The 13,833-nt window shown below is 41.5% G+C and overlaps 1 pseudogene; it reads left to right on the forward strand.

Moving 5' to 3' along the window:
* The first annotated feature begins 13,358 nt into the window (after nucleotides 1-13,358).
* On the forward strand, nucleotides 13,359-13,511 carry LOC144587654 (U1 spliceosomal RNA; annotated as a pseudogene).
* Nucleotides 13,512-13,833: the final 322 nt, after the last annotated feature.

Genomic DNA, 13,833 nt, shown 5'->3' on the forward strand with positions numbered 1-13,833 from the left:
CATGAAGCTGAATCATGACAAAGATGGCCTCATCTTCCCCCATTTCTAGTTGTAAAGCTGCAAACAAGCCTTTCATTGACTTGAGGGAGACACCCTTGCTTCCTGATGTGAGGTGTTACTGCAGGCAGAAATTCACCTCCAAGCAGTCTGAGACAAACTAGGCTTTTGCATGAATTACCAAACTCCTCTTCCTCACAGAACAGAATAGAAACCCCACCGACCCTTTCTGTTAAATTTGGCATTCATGCGGTTAAAAGGTTAAAAATAAAATGCAAAGTATAGTTACAAATAGGGAAAGAGAAACTAAGGATGGCACTGAGTTAGCACCAGTGGAGAAGGACAGTATGCTCTTTGACTTAGAAATGACACCTCTCACTGCAGAGTCACTGATTGAATCATATATTTTGATATTGTTTAGAGACTTGCTTCTGGAGACATCCAGCATCCAGTGCCGTAAGCTGATATAGAGCTTCAGCAGAGCTTTGGGTCCACTACAGCACTGGTTCTTAACCTTTGTTACTCAGATGTTTTTGGACTGCAACTCCCAGAAGCCTTCACCATCAGCTCTGCTGGCTGGGGTTTCTGGGAGTTGCAGTTCAAAAACACCTGAGTAACAAAGGTTAAGAACCACTGCACTACAGCACCCTTGATCTCAGATCTGGGAAAGAGGAAGGAAAGGGTGGAGAGAGAAAGGCCAGAAAAATCTACAGCAGGACTGACCAATTTCTTCCACTTTTCTTTTCCAATAGAAATAAACCTACATGCCATGCTGATGGATGGGAGGAAGACTGAATGGGTTGGCTGAGAAAGAGAGAAGATAGGATGGACTTCCAGGTGTTGTGAAGGAAGAGCAGGCTCCCTCCATGGCTCTTTGCAGAAGGAATCCAAGAGGACTAAGCCCATCGACCTTGCAAAGTCCCTCACTCAGTCTCTTCCCTGCGGCTGCCTTAGGGAACCAGTCTGCCCACTAGTGTAACTTAATTCCATTTCAGTTCCATTTTTTTAATATATAAAAAATAATAACTGATAATAACTCCTTCAGTGAAGATTAGAGGATGGCACATGTGATCCAGGGTGATCCAAACTTTTACATTCTCTGTGGCTTGAGAGTTAAATAATATTTTATATTGTGGACAGTGCAAAACCTGAATTAGTGTTGACATTTATTACGTTCGGAATTCCTTTACATCACTTAGCTCGTGAACTAAATATGAATGCATCCAGAGGCAGAATACAGACATGAAACTGTACTTTATTTTCAAATGCCCAGTGAGAGGCAAAGTGTCACATACAGCACTGATGGTACCTGTCTGTCATGGGTTTGGAGGGAAAGTTCCATCCTATGGGGAGTGGAAGGCGGGACATCAGGGGGGAGGAGCTGTACTGTATATATTTGGGGGAAGTCCTTCGTAAGGGAGCTGACGTGGAGAAGTGGAGTTGGAGTCTGTGGGTCAGACTGGGTACAACTGTTCGTCAGATAGTACATACCTGATAGGTTCAGGTTTCTATCTAGGTAGCCAGAACGGATAGGTTCAGGGTCTGTGCGTTACCTTAAAGTGTTCCGTGGGAACCAATCTGTTGTATGTGTATGATTGGGACTATACCAAGTTCCAGTATCCTATTTACCTGATCCTTTTATTTACCCTGTTTGTTTTTTCAATAAACCTTGTTCTCTTGTTTATTAAAATCCATTCCTGGTCTGGGTGACTTGGTAGAGCGAATGGTTGGTGGCAGCATAACTACAGGGTGGGATACTCCAGTAGGTCTGGGGTTGCTACACAAAGCTTGGTTGGTATCCTATTAAAGGCACAGTCGGTATATGGTAAGAGGTTTGCTGATTCAGTGACCAGTAGCCTTTTCAAAATTTACAAATGCAGAACTCCAACTGTGGAAGCTGTTGTAGAGATCTGACAATATGTCCATCATGTGCTTGGTTGTGCATAACTGGCACCTTGTCAGATTGGATATGGCCGCTTCCACAGCTGGAGCTCTGCATGTACGTAAATACTGAAACAGATACTGGCCCATAAATCTATACAAATGTCACACAGGAGTTCAACAACCAAACTGCTCGCTACTAATTCAGTCCCTTCTAGGAAGTCTATTTGCTTTGACTATTCACATACTCAAAATAACTTCTAGTCCCTTCTAAGACCTTTCCCTCCGCCTAAGGAAAATATGGAAGTCAACACTGGCTGAGCAAACCTCCTCCAGGTAAAGTGTAATTTGCTGCTTCTCAAGTCATGTGTGTGAGGCTTTAAATACTGTACATCCAAGCTCTCCCTGGCTTCTTTCTTAACTCATGCTGATCTGGCTGCTTTGCTTACCAAGATGTCCAGCCAAATAGTTAGACTTTAGACTGTAAGTCTTTGTCTCCCACCTGTTTGGCTATTGCTTTTCCATGATATTAGTGGTTAATTGGTCATCAGGAGGATACTGGCCCATAAACCTGTCCATCACAAAAGAAAAGAAAAGAAAAAGCATGTTTGCAACCATTCTATCACCTCACTTTGTGTATGTACAAGGGAAGAGATTTTACCCCCTCAGCATAGCTCAAAAGAGATTCCAGCAGAGAACAACAACTAAAAATAAACTGAGCTACTCAACAGAGTTCATTTTGAGGGTAACAAAAAGATCTCATTTTAAATAAACTTGTACTGTTCATTAGCCATTAGAAATAATTAGACACTGGTTCCACATTAAGTCAGAAAATATAGTGGTTACATAGTCACATTGAAGGAAGACCCAAGAAGAGCACTGAAGGCTACAAAGTTCCTGCTGAAACTGCTCTGGCTCTGCACTCCAACCAACCTCATCTCTCTGTGAAAGTAAGCATCATCCCCATCACCACCATCTTAGAACTGCAGAGCTGGGAGGGACCCAATGAATCATTAAGTCCAGACACTTATCAAGAAGACACAGTGGAAAATTGAACTCCCACCTTCTGGTTCTGCAGCCAGATACATAAAATTGTATGACATTTTTTTATCACTGCTATGGTTTTTTCCCTCCAAAGAGTACAATCTGAAAGTAATAATTAGATAAATAATTTAACCATATATACATACATAATATTTTAATGTAGTCATGTATCTAATATAATTTCATGGTAATTTATTACTTTTTGGGTTTAACAATGGGTTTCCTAATTAATTACTTTTTTCTAGTTTCAAAACTCACTGGGCATTTGAAAATAAAGTACAGTTTCATGTCTGTATTCAGCAGAAATTCGGCTGGCACCCTCGCTGGGTGTTTTTAAAAAACAGTTAGAAACTTGGCTATTTAAGCAGGCCTTCCCTCCAGTCAGCTAAGTCTTTTATTTTTTCTTTCTCTCTTCTTATTCCATTTTGCTAACTTTTAATCCAATTCTATTAATATATTAATTGTATTTTATGATTATTTATATTTTATATTGTCCTATTTTATGTTGTAAGCCACCCCGAGTAGACATGGTCTAGAGGGGCGGGGTATAAATTTAATAAATAAATAAAATAAATAAAACTTTCCATTCATGCCCATACATTAATGTTAATCCCAGAAAACAAATTATCTCAATATAGATTTGACAGGAGGAAAAAGAATAATTGAGGTTTTCCTTTCTTGCTGCGTTCTTCCCCTTCCTGTGAAAGTCAGAATACCCAAAATCCTTGGAATACAGAGATGAGGAAAATATGAAGTAAACCAGATGTCTGAAGTGTTTTTATGCTACAGACACAGACTCAGGTCTTGCCTGAGCCTGATTATTCTACTTACTGTTTCCTGTGTAGATGGGGTCAACCCTGGTGGGGAAAGCCACCACCACTATGACAAAAATGGCCTCATCTTCCCCCTTTTCTAGTTGTAAAGCTGCAAACAGGTCTTTCACTTGCTTCCTGGAGTGATGTTTCTATGCAGGCACAAGTTCACCTCCAAACAATCTGAACCAAATCAGGCTTTTGCAACTCCTCCTATATCTCCTACTCCTCTTTCAAAGTGGGTACTACTTTCATGTGTACCATATTTTTGCTCCATAAGATGCACCGGACCTTAAGACACACTTTATTTTTAGAGGTGGAACACAGGGAAAATATATTCTGAACCAAATAGTGTAATAAAATATTTAATAAACTATAACAGAATAACATTTGAACCATGTAAAGTGAACAGCAGTCAACAGTGGCATTAATATAGACCATTATCAGCCAGTGATAAGACCTATACCACTCTACCTATATTTAACATTTCCTTTCATCCACCTCCTCCCCATGCTTATAGAAATGTCTCAATGACAGATGAGATTGTTGTGCAACTCTGCCCAGCTACAGCTCAAGCCTATATTAAGTTAGAAATGGTTTGTCTGATTTGGCACTGCATTGAGAGGTCCCTTTTAGTTGTGTGGAGGATAAATAGTGGAATTAAACTACCGTATTTAACAGCTGGTTTTCCTCATTTACTTTAGGTTATGCAAAAAAACAGCAACACAATCCCATTCACCAGCAGTAGCACATGCTCAGCATAAGACCAAATCTCCATTTTCTGACATAATTGAATGTTTATAGCATGCAAGGCACAACAGGTTAGGCCACACAAAGCCATGAACAATGTTCTTGATGAGCCAAAAAAACTGAATACAAACTATAGTAGCTGAAATCAGGAAGCAGGTACTGTAATCCAATTAGAAGTCACGAGGCACAGTTAGTTTCCTTGCTGCAACACCCTTTGGAAATACATTCTCTACATTAGCCGCCTAGAGTGGTCTTAACCGACCAGATAGGCAGGATATTAAATAAATAAATAAATAAATAAATAAATAAATAAATAAATAAATAAATAAATAAATAAATAAATAAATATTAGATGCCCAGAACTAGTTAAAAAGTTTGCAAGTTGAATCCAAATTTCCCATAGACATCCATTGAAAATTAATGTATTTTTATGGGGGGGGGAAGGTCAGAAACTTTAAAAAACTTAAAAGAAAGTCATTTACCAGGTACTGTAGACTGAGCTTGCTTTTCACAGTGCCTTGGTAGACCCCAGAACAGCCAAAAAAAAGAGCCCCAAACAGCTGAAAGCCAGCAGGCACCCGGCAGACAGCAGCCATTTTGTGCTCTTCTCTGCTCCTGCTCCTGCTCCTTCCCCTCCCCTCTCCCCACCTAACAGCTGATTGGCGCTGGTCTGAAAGGCTTTGCAGGCAGCTTTTAAAGCAAGTACCCCTATGCACGTTTCTACACAAGCAGGTTTCAGCTCAAACGGAGCACCTTTTCACCCAAGCACAGTTTAACCCAAAACAAGCAGCTTTTAAACTACATTTTACATTTTAAAACGACAATACCAGGCAGCCCCAGGTCTCTCTCCCAGCAATCTAACTGCTTGGACTAGCAAGAAAGCAGACAAGCAGCCTCTTCACTAACTGAAAGTTTGAATTTCCCTGCTTTCCCTGCCTTCCTCACATATTAGGTATGCTAATATCTGTGCACTGGAGGATTGTAGGAGGAACATTCCAGATCCTGATGGGGGTCCTGCAGGGCATCCCAAAACACTGAGTAGGTCTCTTGGCCTCTTTCAGGACTGGGGCTGTGCAGCCCTTCTCTGATCAGGAGGTGCAGCCGGGGGGGGGGGTCACCATGCCTTTGGGGGATAGAGCACAGAAAGGGGAAGAATTTTCAGGAGCCATTCCAACTCATACCTGGCAGGGGAGATACCATTATTGTAAAAGGGTAAGGCTCATCTATTGCACTCTGGATATGCTGACCCCTGTGATTTCCCCAAATGTGGGAAAATCAACTGCCTAAGTGGGGGACTGTGTGGTTTCCCCTGGTCTTTCTAGAATTAATCTTTCCCCTTTGGTTCTTGGCTGTTTTCATTGCCTGCTGCCATAGGCCTGTTAGCCTTGCTGGTTTTCCAGGTGGGCTGCAAGAAGCAGATCCTGGAAAGTCAGCAGTACAGAATGGTGAGGTGCAAGCAGTCTCTGGTGCCAGTTCAGAGGCCTCCCAGCATGGCAGTGGGAGGCTTCTGGGTGGTGGTGGCTGAACCCTTTTTTACTGTATTTGCTCCATAAGACGCACATACTTCCCCCCCCCCCACTTTTTTTGGGGGGGAAGTGCATCTTATGGAGCAAAAATATGGTAAATATGGACTGAATTGATGGTATTTGTACATTTCTGCAGTTACGACAGGCTAGAGAAAAAGAGTCCTGTGGCATTGATAGAGCAGGGTAGAAATTCCACTGATCCTTTCTGTTAAATTTGGCATCCATGGGATTGAAAGGTTATATATAAAATATGGTTACTGTGACAAACCCAGACCTACTGGGATCTGCCACACGTTAACTAAGCTGCCACCAACCATTCCCTATAAGAAGTCACACAGACCAGGGATGGATTTTCAACAAATAAAAGAATAAGGTTTATTTAAAACAACACACAGGGAAAATAAAATGATCAGGTGAATAAGATATAGTAACGTGGCTTAGTCTCATTCATACATGCACACAGTTTGGTTCACACAGAACACTTAACTTGAAGCACAGACCCTGAACCTATCAGTTCTGGCTAACCATCAGACACCTGAACCTATCAGGTTGGTACTGACTGACACACAGTAGTACCCTGTCTGACACACAGACTCCCACACCAGCTTCTTCTTCCCAGCTGCTGCTTCTTCTCCTTTCTGAACTTCACCACACAGGCTTCACATATTTATACAGTACAGCCCCTCCTCCTGATGTCCCGCCTTCCACTCCCCATAGGATGGAACTTTCCCTCCAAACCCATGACAGACAGGTAACATCAGTGCTGTATGTAACAGTTACAAATAGGGAAAGGGAAATTAAGGGTGACACTGTTGGCACCAGTGGAAAAGGGATGTGTGCTCTTTGATTTAGAAATAACATGTCTCAGTGCAAAGTCATTGATTGACTCATATTACCCCTCAAGATGTGAATAAGCTAATGGGGTAGCTCTCCTTTCAGTAACTCACAACCCCTTGTTAGGAGCCATGTGTTTACTACTCAAAACCGCTGAGGGAACGTATAAAATGCTTTGAAGCCACCTGTCCTCCCTCTGAGGTAAAGAGACTAAACTGCTTATCTGGGAATGTCCTAATTATAGAATTGTATCCCCACCATCACCTTATGTAAAATCCTCTTATTTTTAAAGTAACCAAATGTTAACTCAAATCCAAAGCTACAACTAGCCATTTTCCATTCAGGACAGGCAGAATCACCTCCTGCCTACTCAGCCCTGATGTTCCTCCTCCTGTTTCTTGAGGAACAATGGCTGCCATTGCCACAGTCTTCTGTTCCTTCAGCATGTGATACAGAGTATGTGCACCAAAGCTGCTCATGTCCTTCTCATTGGCTGGTAGGACAGAGGATAGACATGGTGTCAAAATAACTTATTTTCTTTGTTTGAAAATACAGTACCAATGTCCTTTTAAGGGAATGGTCCAGTGGAACAATGTTGGAGGGCTGGCAATTTCCTCCTGGCTTTAACCAGTGTAGAGTAATTCTGACAATGAATAGCACTGGGAGGTGGTGTCATTTATTGTCCTGACAGTGTCCAGGCAACCTGCCTCTAAATTTGGTGCCTTCTAAATCTTCATGCCCAAGGGCAAAGCTCCAGGTTCCCAGCTCCACTCAGACTCATTTGAGGCAACCATAGATTGCTTAGCAGAAAGTATTATAATCATTTTATATCGGGACCATTTATCACTAGAAGACTTGGAATTCCTTGCATGGCTGAACACTGTGGAAAGTCTGGGAAGACCTATAGGGAAAGAAAGAAGGCGGATGGTGTGGGAACTGAATTGCAATACACTGATTTTTTTTTTAAATCTGCCCTGAAAGATTTGCAGTTTTTGACAGGAAATGCTATGTATTTCATTTGTTTCAGCGTTGTAAATATTACTTCCAACAATGCAAAAAGCAATTAAGCTTTTGTAGTGCCTTCTTTCCAGGCTTTCCGCTTCCTTGTCCTTGGCTCAGGATAGGTTGATGGCCACCATCCTTGGATATTGTTTTGCTCTGGGCTGCTCTTTTCCTTTGTCTTATATATTTCCAGATCTAGTAGGTAGGTTTTATAAAGTATATATTTCTGAATAACTCATTGTTTTTTTAAAAAAATTATCCAGACCCATTTCCCCCCTCTCTTTTTGTTCTCTTTTGTCAGACTGCTTTCAGCAGGCTGCAATTTTCTCAGGAAATTCCATTAGACTGCCTTCCTCACTTGGAGGTTTCATAATCTGTCGTTTGCTCACAGGCATTCCGACTGTGCAAAATTTCCAAGTTGTCGAAAGCTGATTTCCCTCATTTATCTTATTAGCCACATCCCTGTACTGATTCACTGCCCAGTGGTGCCATGGAAATGCTGAACAGGGATATGAAGTTAAAGCTGGAGGAGGACTAATAAAGTGAAGCTCAGTCCAGAACAAGATGGAAGTATTGGAAACTAATTCAGTAGCTTTAGAGGTGATATTCATTTTCATCAAAATTATATTGCACTGCCCCCTTAAGAAGCAGGTCTGCAACTGAAGAAAGCTCTGGGCATTACTCAGAATTCACATCTAGCACTTGCCACATGAGCTACCGTCTCTCGACCTCAACTTGGACATGGCCTGCATTTCTCTCTGGACAATGACAGATGAACTGTAATCATCCAGGCTCTGGAAACATCTAGCTTAGATTACTGTAACATGTTTTAAATCCTGTTTGGAAAATTCACTTGCTTTATACCAAAGGGGATAAATTTTTGACTGGAAGGAACTAATAATAGATTCAAAATAAAACTCCTATATTGTTCATTGGGATGCAATAACCTATCTCATGATTCTGTACCGACTTCCACTAAAGCCCTAAATGACTTGGTCCCATGGTATCTTAGCACTGCTTTCTCCATATGAGTATGCCCAGGCATTAAGGCCTTCTCTAGGTGGCCAGGGCTGAAAAGATTGATATTAAGCTACCCCAGTTATGAAAGGAGGGGCAGATCATGATCAAAAAGAGAAGCTTTTCAACTGTTGCATGCCATCTGTGGAATACCAACTCCAAACAGCATTATGAGTTTCTTACATTAGGAACTTGGCATTAGGAATTGCGGTTCAGAACATTTCCCAACTTTGCCTCTTTGAAAGGGGCTGGCCTCAATGGTCCCTTCCATTTCTGCAGTTCTAAGATGATGATGATGATGAAACATGCATATAATTACAGTGTTAGGTATTAGATTAAGACCTTTTTAATTTGCTCAGAGTTTTAACTATTTTCTGTTCGGACTGTATACTAGGGTTTTGTTTTGCTTTGATTTGTTTCAGTTATGTATACATTGCATCACTTAGTGGCATAAACATAGTTGTTATCACATCTCAGGAAGAACACATCGTCATCATTTAGCTGTTTAGTTGTGTCCGACTCTTCGTGACCCCATGGACCAGAGCACACCAGGCCCTCCTATCTTCCACTGTCTCCCGGAGTTGTGTCAAATTCATGTTGGTTGCTTCGATGACACTGTTCAACCATCTCATCCTCTGTCGTCCCCTTCTCCTCTTGCCTTCACACTTTCCCAACATCAAGGTCTTTTCCAAGGAGTCTTCTCTTCTCATGAGATGGCCAAAGTATTGGAGCCTCAGCTTCAGGATCTCTCCTTCCAGTGAGCACTCAAGTTTAATATCCTTTAGAATTGATAGCTTTGTTCTCCTTGCAGTTCAGGGGACTCTCAAGAGCCTCCTCCAGCACCACAATTCAAAGGCATCAATTCTTCAGTGGTCAACTTTCTTTATGGTCCAGCTCTCACTTCCATACATCACTAGAGGAAAAACCATAGCTTTGACTGTTCAGACTTTTGTTGGCAAGGTGATGTCTCTGCTTTTTAAGATGCTGTCAAGGTTTGTCATCGTTTTCCTCCCAAGAAGCAGGCGTCTTTTAATTTCATGGCTGCTGTCTCCAACTGCAGTCATCATGGACCCAAGAAAGTAAAATCTGTCAGTGCCTCCATATCTTCCCCTTCTATTTCCCAGGAGGTGATGGGACCAGTGGCCATGATTTTGAGCATAACATTGCTAGCGTGTGAAATGACGCGATAGATAGATAGATAGACAGACAGACAGACAGACAGACAGACAGACAGACAGACAGACAGACAGATAGATAGATAGATAGATAGATAGATAGATAGATAGATAGATAGATAGATAGATAGATAGATAGATAGATAGATAGATAGATAGATAGATAGATAGATAGATAGATAGATAGATAGATAGATAGATAGATAGATAGATAGATAGATAGATAGATAGATAGATGTGAAATGAGAGCAATTGTACGGTAGTTGGAGCATTCTTTGATACTGCCCTTCTTTGGGATTGGGAAGAACACAGGGCACAACAAAATTTAGAGAGGTTCCTGCCAATAGTAAGATGAGCTGGATAATTGTAATCCACAAGTCTTGTTGCTTGCAAACCCAAAGGGCCAGTGTGGGACTTGAAGGAAAGTCAGGACTCGGTTAGCAATCTAAAAGAGGAATGTTCCACCTTGGAGGATCTAGAGTTTCTTATTTGTGAGGCAAAACATCCCAAAAAACTGCACGAGTTCCAAAAGGCTAGCTAGAGCAGAGCTGGAGAATCTATGAGTCTCCAGCTATTCTTGGATTTTAATTCTCAGTGATCTCTGCCAGGAATGGTAGAATTAGTTCATTAATATCTGAAGGGCCATGTGTTTTCCATCCTCTGACAAAAGAATCTTCCAGAAAGCTAAACAATGTTCTTTACACATGACTAAGAACAGTGTTATTACATTGGGTATTCCATCCTTAATTCTATTCCATACTTTGTTTCAGCTTTACTTTACAGACATCAGAAGCAGAAACAATAATCTTAAAAAGCCACTCTCAAAATGGCAAATGATGCCACATAAAAGGGGTGTTCAGCTCTCCTGCCATAACTTCTGATCTCACAGAGCTATGTATCTCACAGAATAGACAGGCTACCTCACTTTCATCAATCATCTTAGCTTACTAGCACTTTTTCATGATCCAGCACCCTACAGCCTCTGTTTACATTTGCAGGCAGAACCTAATTTTTCACAGAAACCGCATGAAAGTCGACCACCAGCAGATATTAGAAAGACACGAGTTTGCATGCTTGCGCAGCTAAACAACTCATAATAATATCTTCATGGCAATGGGTGCTCAAAAGTTGCTTTGTGGATGTGCTTTCAAGTCAGATATCAGCAAACACAACACAGTGTGAAAATGACTGAATGTGAAAATACCGTATTTTTCACTCCATAAGACGCACCTCCAAATAAGATGCACCTCATTTTTAGGAGAGGAAAACCGGAAAAAAAATATTCTGGCAATTTCATAAGGCAGTAGCAATAGACAGATGTTGTCACATCAATTACCTCAAACTTCTTGCAGTGTACAATACAGTGAGAGCTTTTGAACAATTTGTAGTTGGCAAAGTTATTCCAATAGCCACAGACAACAACACTACAATGCTTTATATCAACCACCAAGGAGGAACAAAATCCATGTCTTTCTTGCTACTAACAGTACAGTTTTGGGACTGGTGTATTCTCAAGCATGTCATTTCACAAGTCATACATGTACCAGAAGTGGAGAATCATGAAGCAGACTTCTACAGCAGGATGACACACAATGAGTGGGAATTACAGTACCATCTCAAGTTTTAACACTTATAATGAATTGTTATTGCACTGAAAGAGATGAATAAACAGATTGTTGCTGGGTAGTCAATATGAGCTATGATGAAGAAATCACCACCAGCACAGGTGTAAGCAAACAGCAAAGCATGCCTCACTTCCACTCCCTCCCTTCCTCCCTTCCTTCCTTACAGCAATAAAGTTTTTTCTCTCTCCATCATTCAGTTCTTTACTTTGCAGCATGCAGCATGTCCACAGAAAGTGTGCTTACTTTTATCAGCTTTTTGCAGCTGATCCTCCTGTTTCCTCCAATCTCTAATCATTTTTTCAGATGAGGAGGCCCAAAATGTCTCTGCACTGTTCACTGTTTCCATACTCCTTAGCATATTTTACTACCTCTAGTTTAAAAGGAATGCTATATGCTAGCCTTTTCTGTTTTGCACTGGTAGAATGAGTTCCCATACTCTGCAAGAAAAATGTGCCCCTTATTCATCACCACATATACTGCCTGCTTCCTTTTACAAATATAATCTCAAAGCAACACAGAATCATATAATAATGGAGTTGGAAGGAGCCTATAAGGTCATCAATTCCAACCCCTGGTTCAATGCAGGAATCCAAATCAGAGCAGATCTGACAGATGGTTGTCCAATTTTAGAGACTACAATAGGATAAAATACAGTAGCTGGGAATCACAATGAAAAGATAAAATCTACCAGCAATATTGTAGAACAACAATTATTAAGAAAAACCAATAAAAACAGGGGGAGCGACACCATGCAGCTTTTGTTAACACAAAAATACTACTAAAATTTCTATTTCCAGTTGTGTGTGTGTACATGTGAAATGCTATTTATGAAATGTTGGGTTCTTAAACCAATTTTCAAGATTTCAAAGCCTTACTTGAACATATTCAGATCTGTGATTCAGATCTGCCCTCTGCAATTCAAATTGCCTTGCTCCATAAAAACTGGACTCAGCTAATGTGGCAAGCTAATACACCAAATAAAACCTGTAGCCCTAGTGGTAATATATTAAGGAAAGGAGTGTTAGGTCCCTTTTTGGTTTCCCTTTTGAACTTTATTCTGCATGTGCTCAGTGCCTTTTTAATCATTCTGTGCTTCAGAATGAAATTTAGCTAACAATACACATTAGCCTCCCCCCCCTTAATGTTTTAAATATCTGCAAAATTACTTCTATTTAGGCCTAATTTATGGTGAAGTGATGCAGCTTCCTGCAAAGCTCTGAACTACAGAGAGCTATTCTAGCAGGCTCTCAGTAGTAACTTTATCTTCCCCTCACCATTCTCAGGCCTGTTTAAGTTACTGCCAATTTTAGAAGCTTTTGTTTCTGTCCTCTCTCCCTCTCCCTCTCTCTCTCTCTCTGCTTCTCAAAATGTCTGGCTAGTCACATGGTCTAACTTCTCTGCAGAAGGTGAAGGGAAAGAGACTCCTCCTTCCTGCTTTGCTTCTCCAATAGAGAAGCCTACTGGGTGATGCAAGCAGGCAGATATGCTAATATCTGTGCACTGGAGGATTGTGGGAGGAACATCTAGCCCCTGATGGGGGTCCTGTGGGGCACCCCAAAACACTGAGTAGCTCTCCTGGCCTCTTTCAGGACTGGGGCTGTGCAGCACTGTTCTGATCAGGAGGTATAGCCGGCGGTCACCATGCCTTTGGGGGATAGTGCACACAAAGGGCCAGGAGGCTTAGGGGCCATTTAAACTCAGACCTGGCAGGGGAGATATCATTGCTGTAAAAGTGGTTTTCCCAGGGTAAGGCTCATCTATTGCACTTCAGATGAGCTGACCCCTGTGATTTCCCCAAATGTGGGAAAATCAACTGCCTAAGTGGGAGATTGTATTTGTGGTTTCCCTTGGTCTTTCTAGAACCGTCCTTTGCTATTTTCACTGCTTGCTGCCATAGGCCTGTTTGCCTTGCTGGTTTTCCAGGTGGGCTGCAAGAGGCAGATCCTAGAAAGCTAGCAGTGCAGAATGGTGAGGTCCAAACAGAAAGCAGTCTCTGCTGCCAGTCCAGAGGCCTCCCAGCATGGCAGTGGGAGGCTTTTGGGTGGTGGTGGCTGAACCCTGGGTTACTGCATTCACTCCATAAGATGCATGTACTTTCCCTCCCACCTTTTTGGAGAGAAAAAGTGCGTCTTATGGAGCGAAAAATACGGTACTAGAAGTCAAATTGTAT

The sequence above is a fragment of the Pogona vitticeps genome, chromosome 2 (assembly GCF_051106095.1).
Source record: "Pogona vitticeps strain Pit_001003342236 chromosome 2, PviZW2.1, whole genome shotgun sequence".
Taxonomy (NCBI): Eukaryota; Metazoa; Chordata; class Lepidosauria; order Squamata; family Agamidae; genus Pogona; species Pogona vitticeps.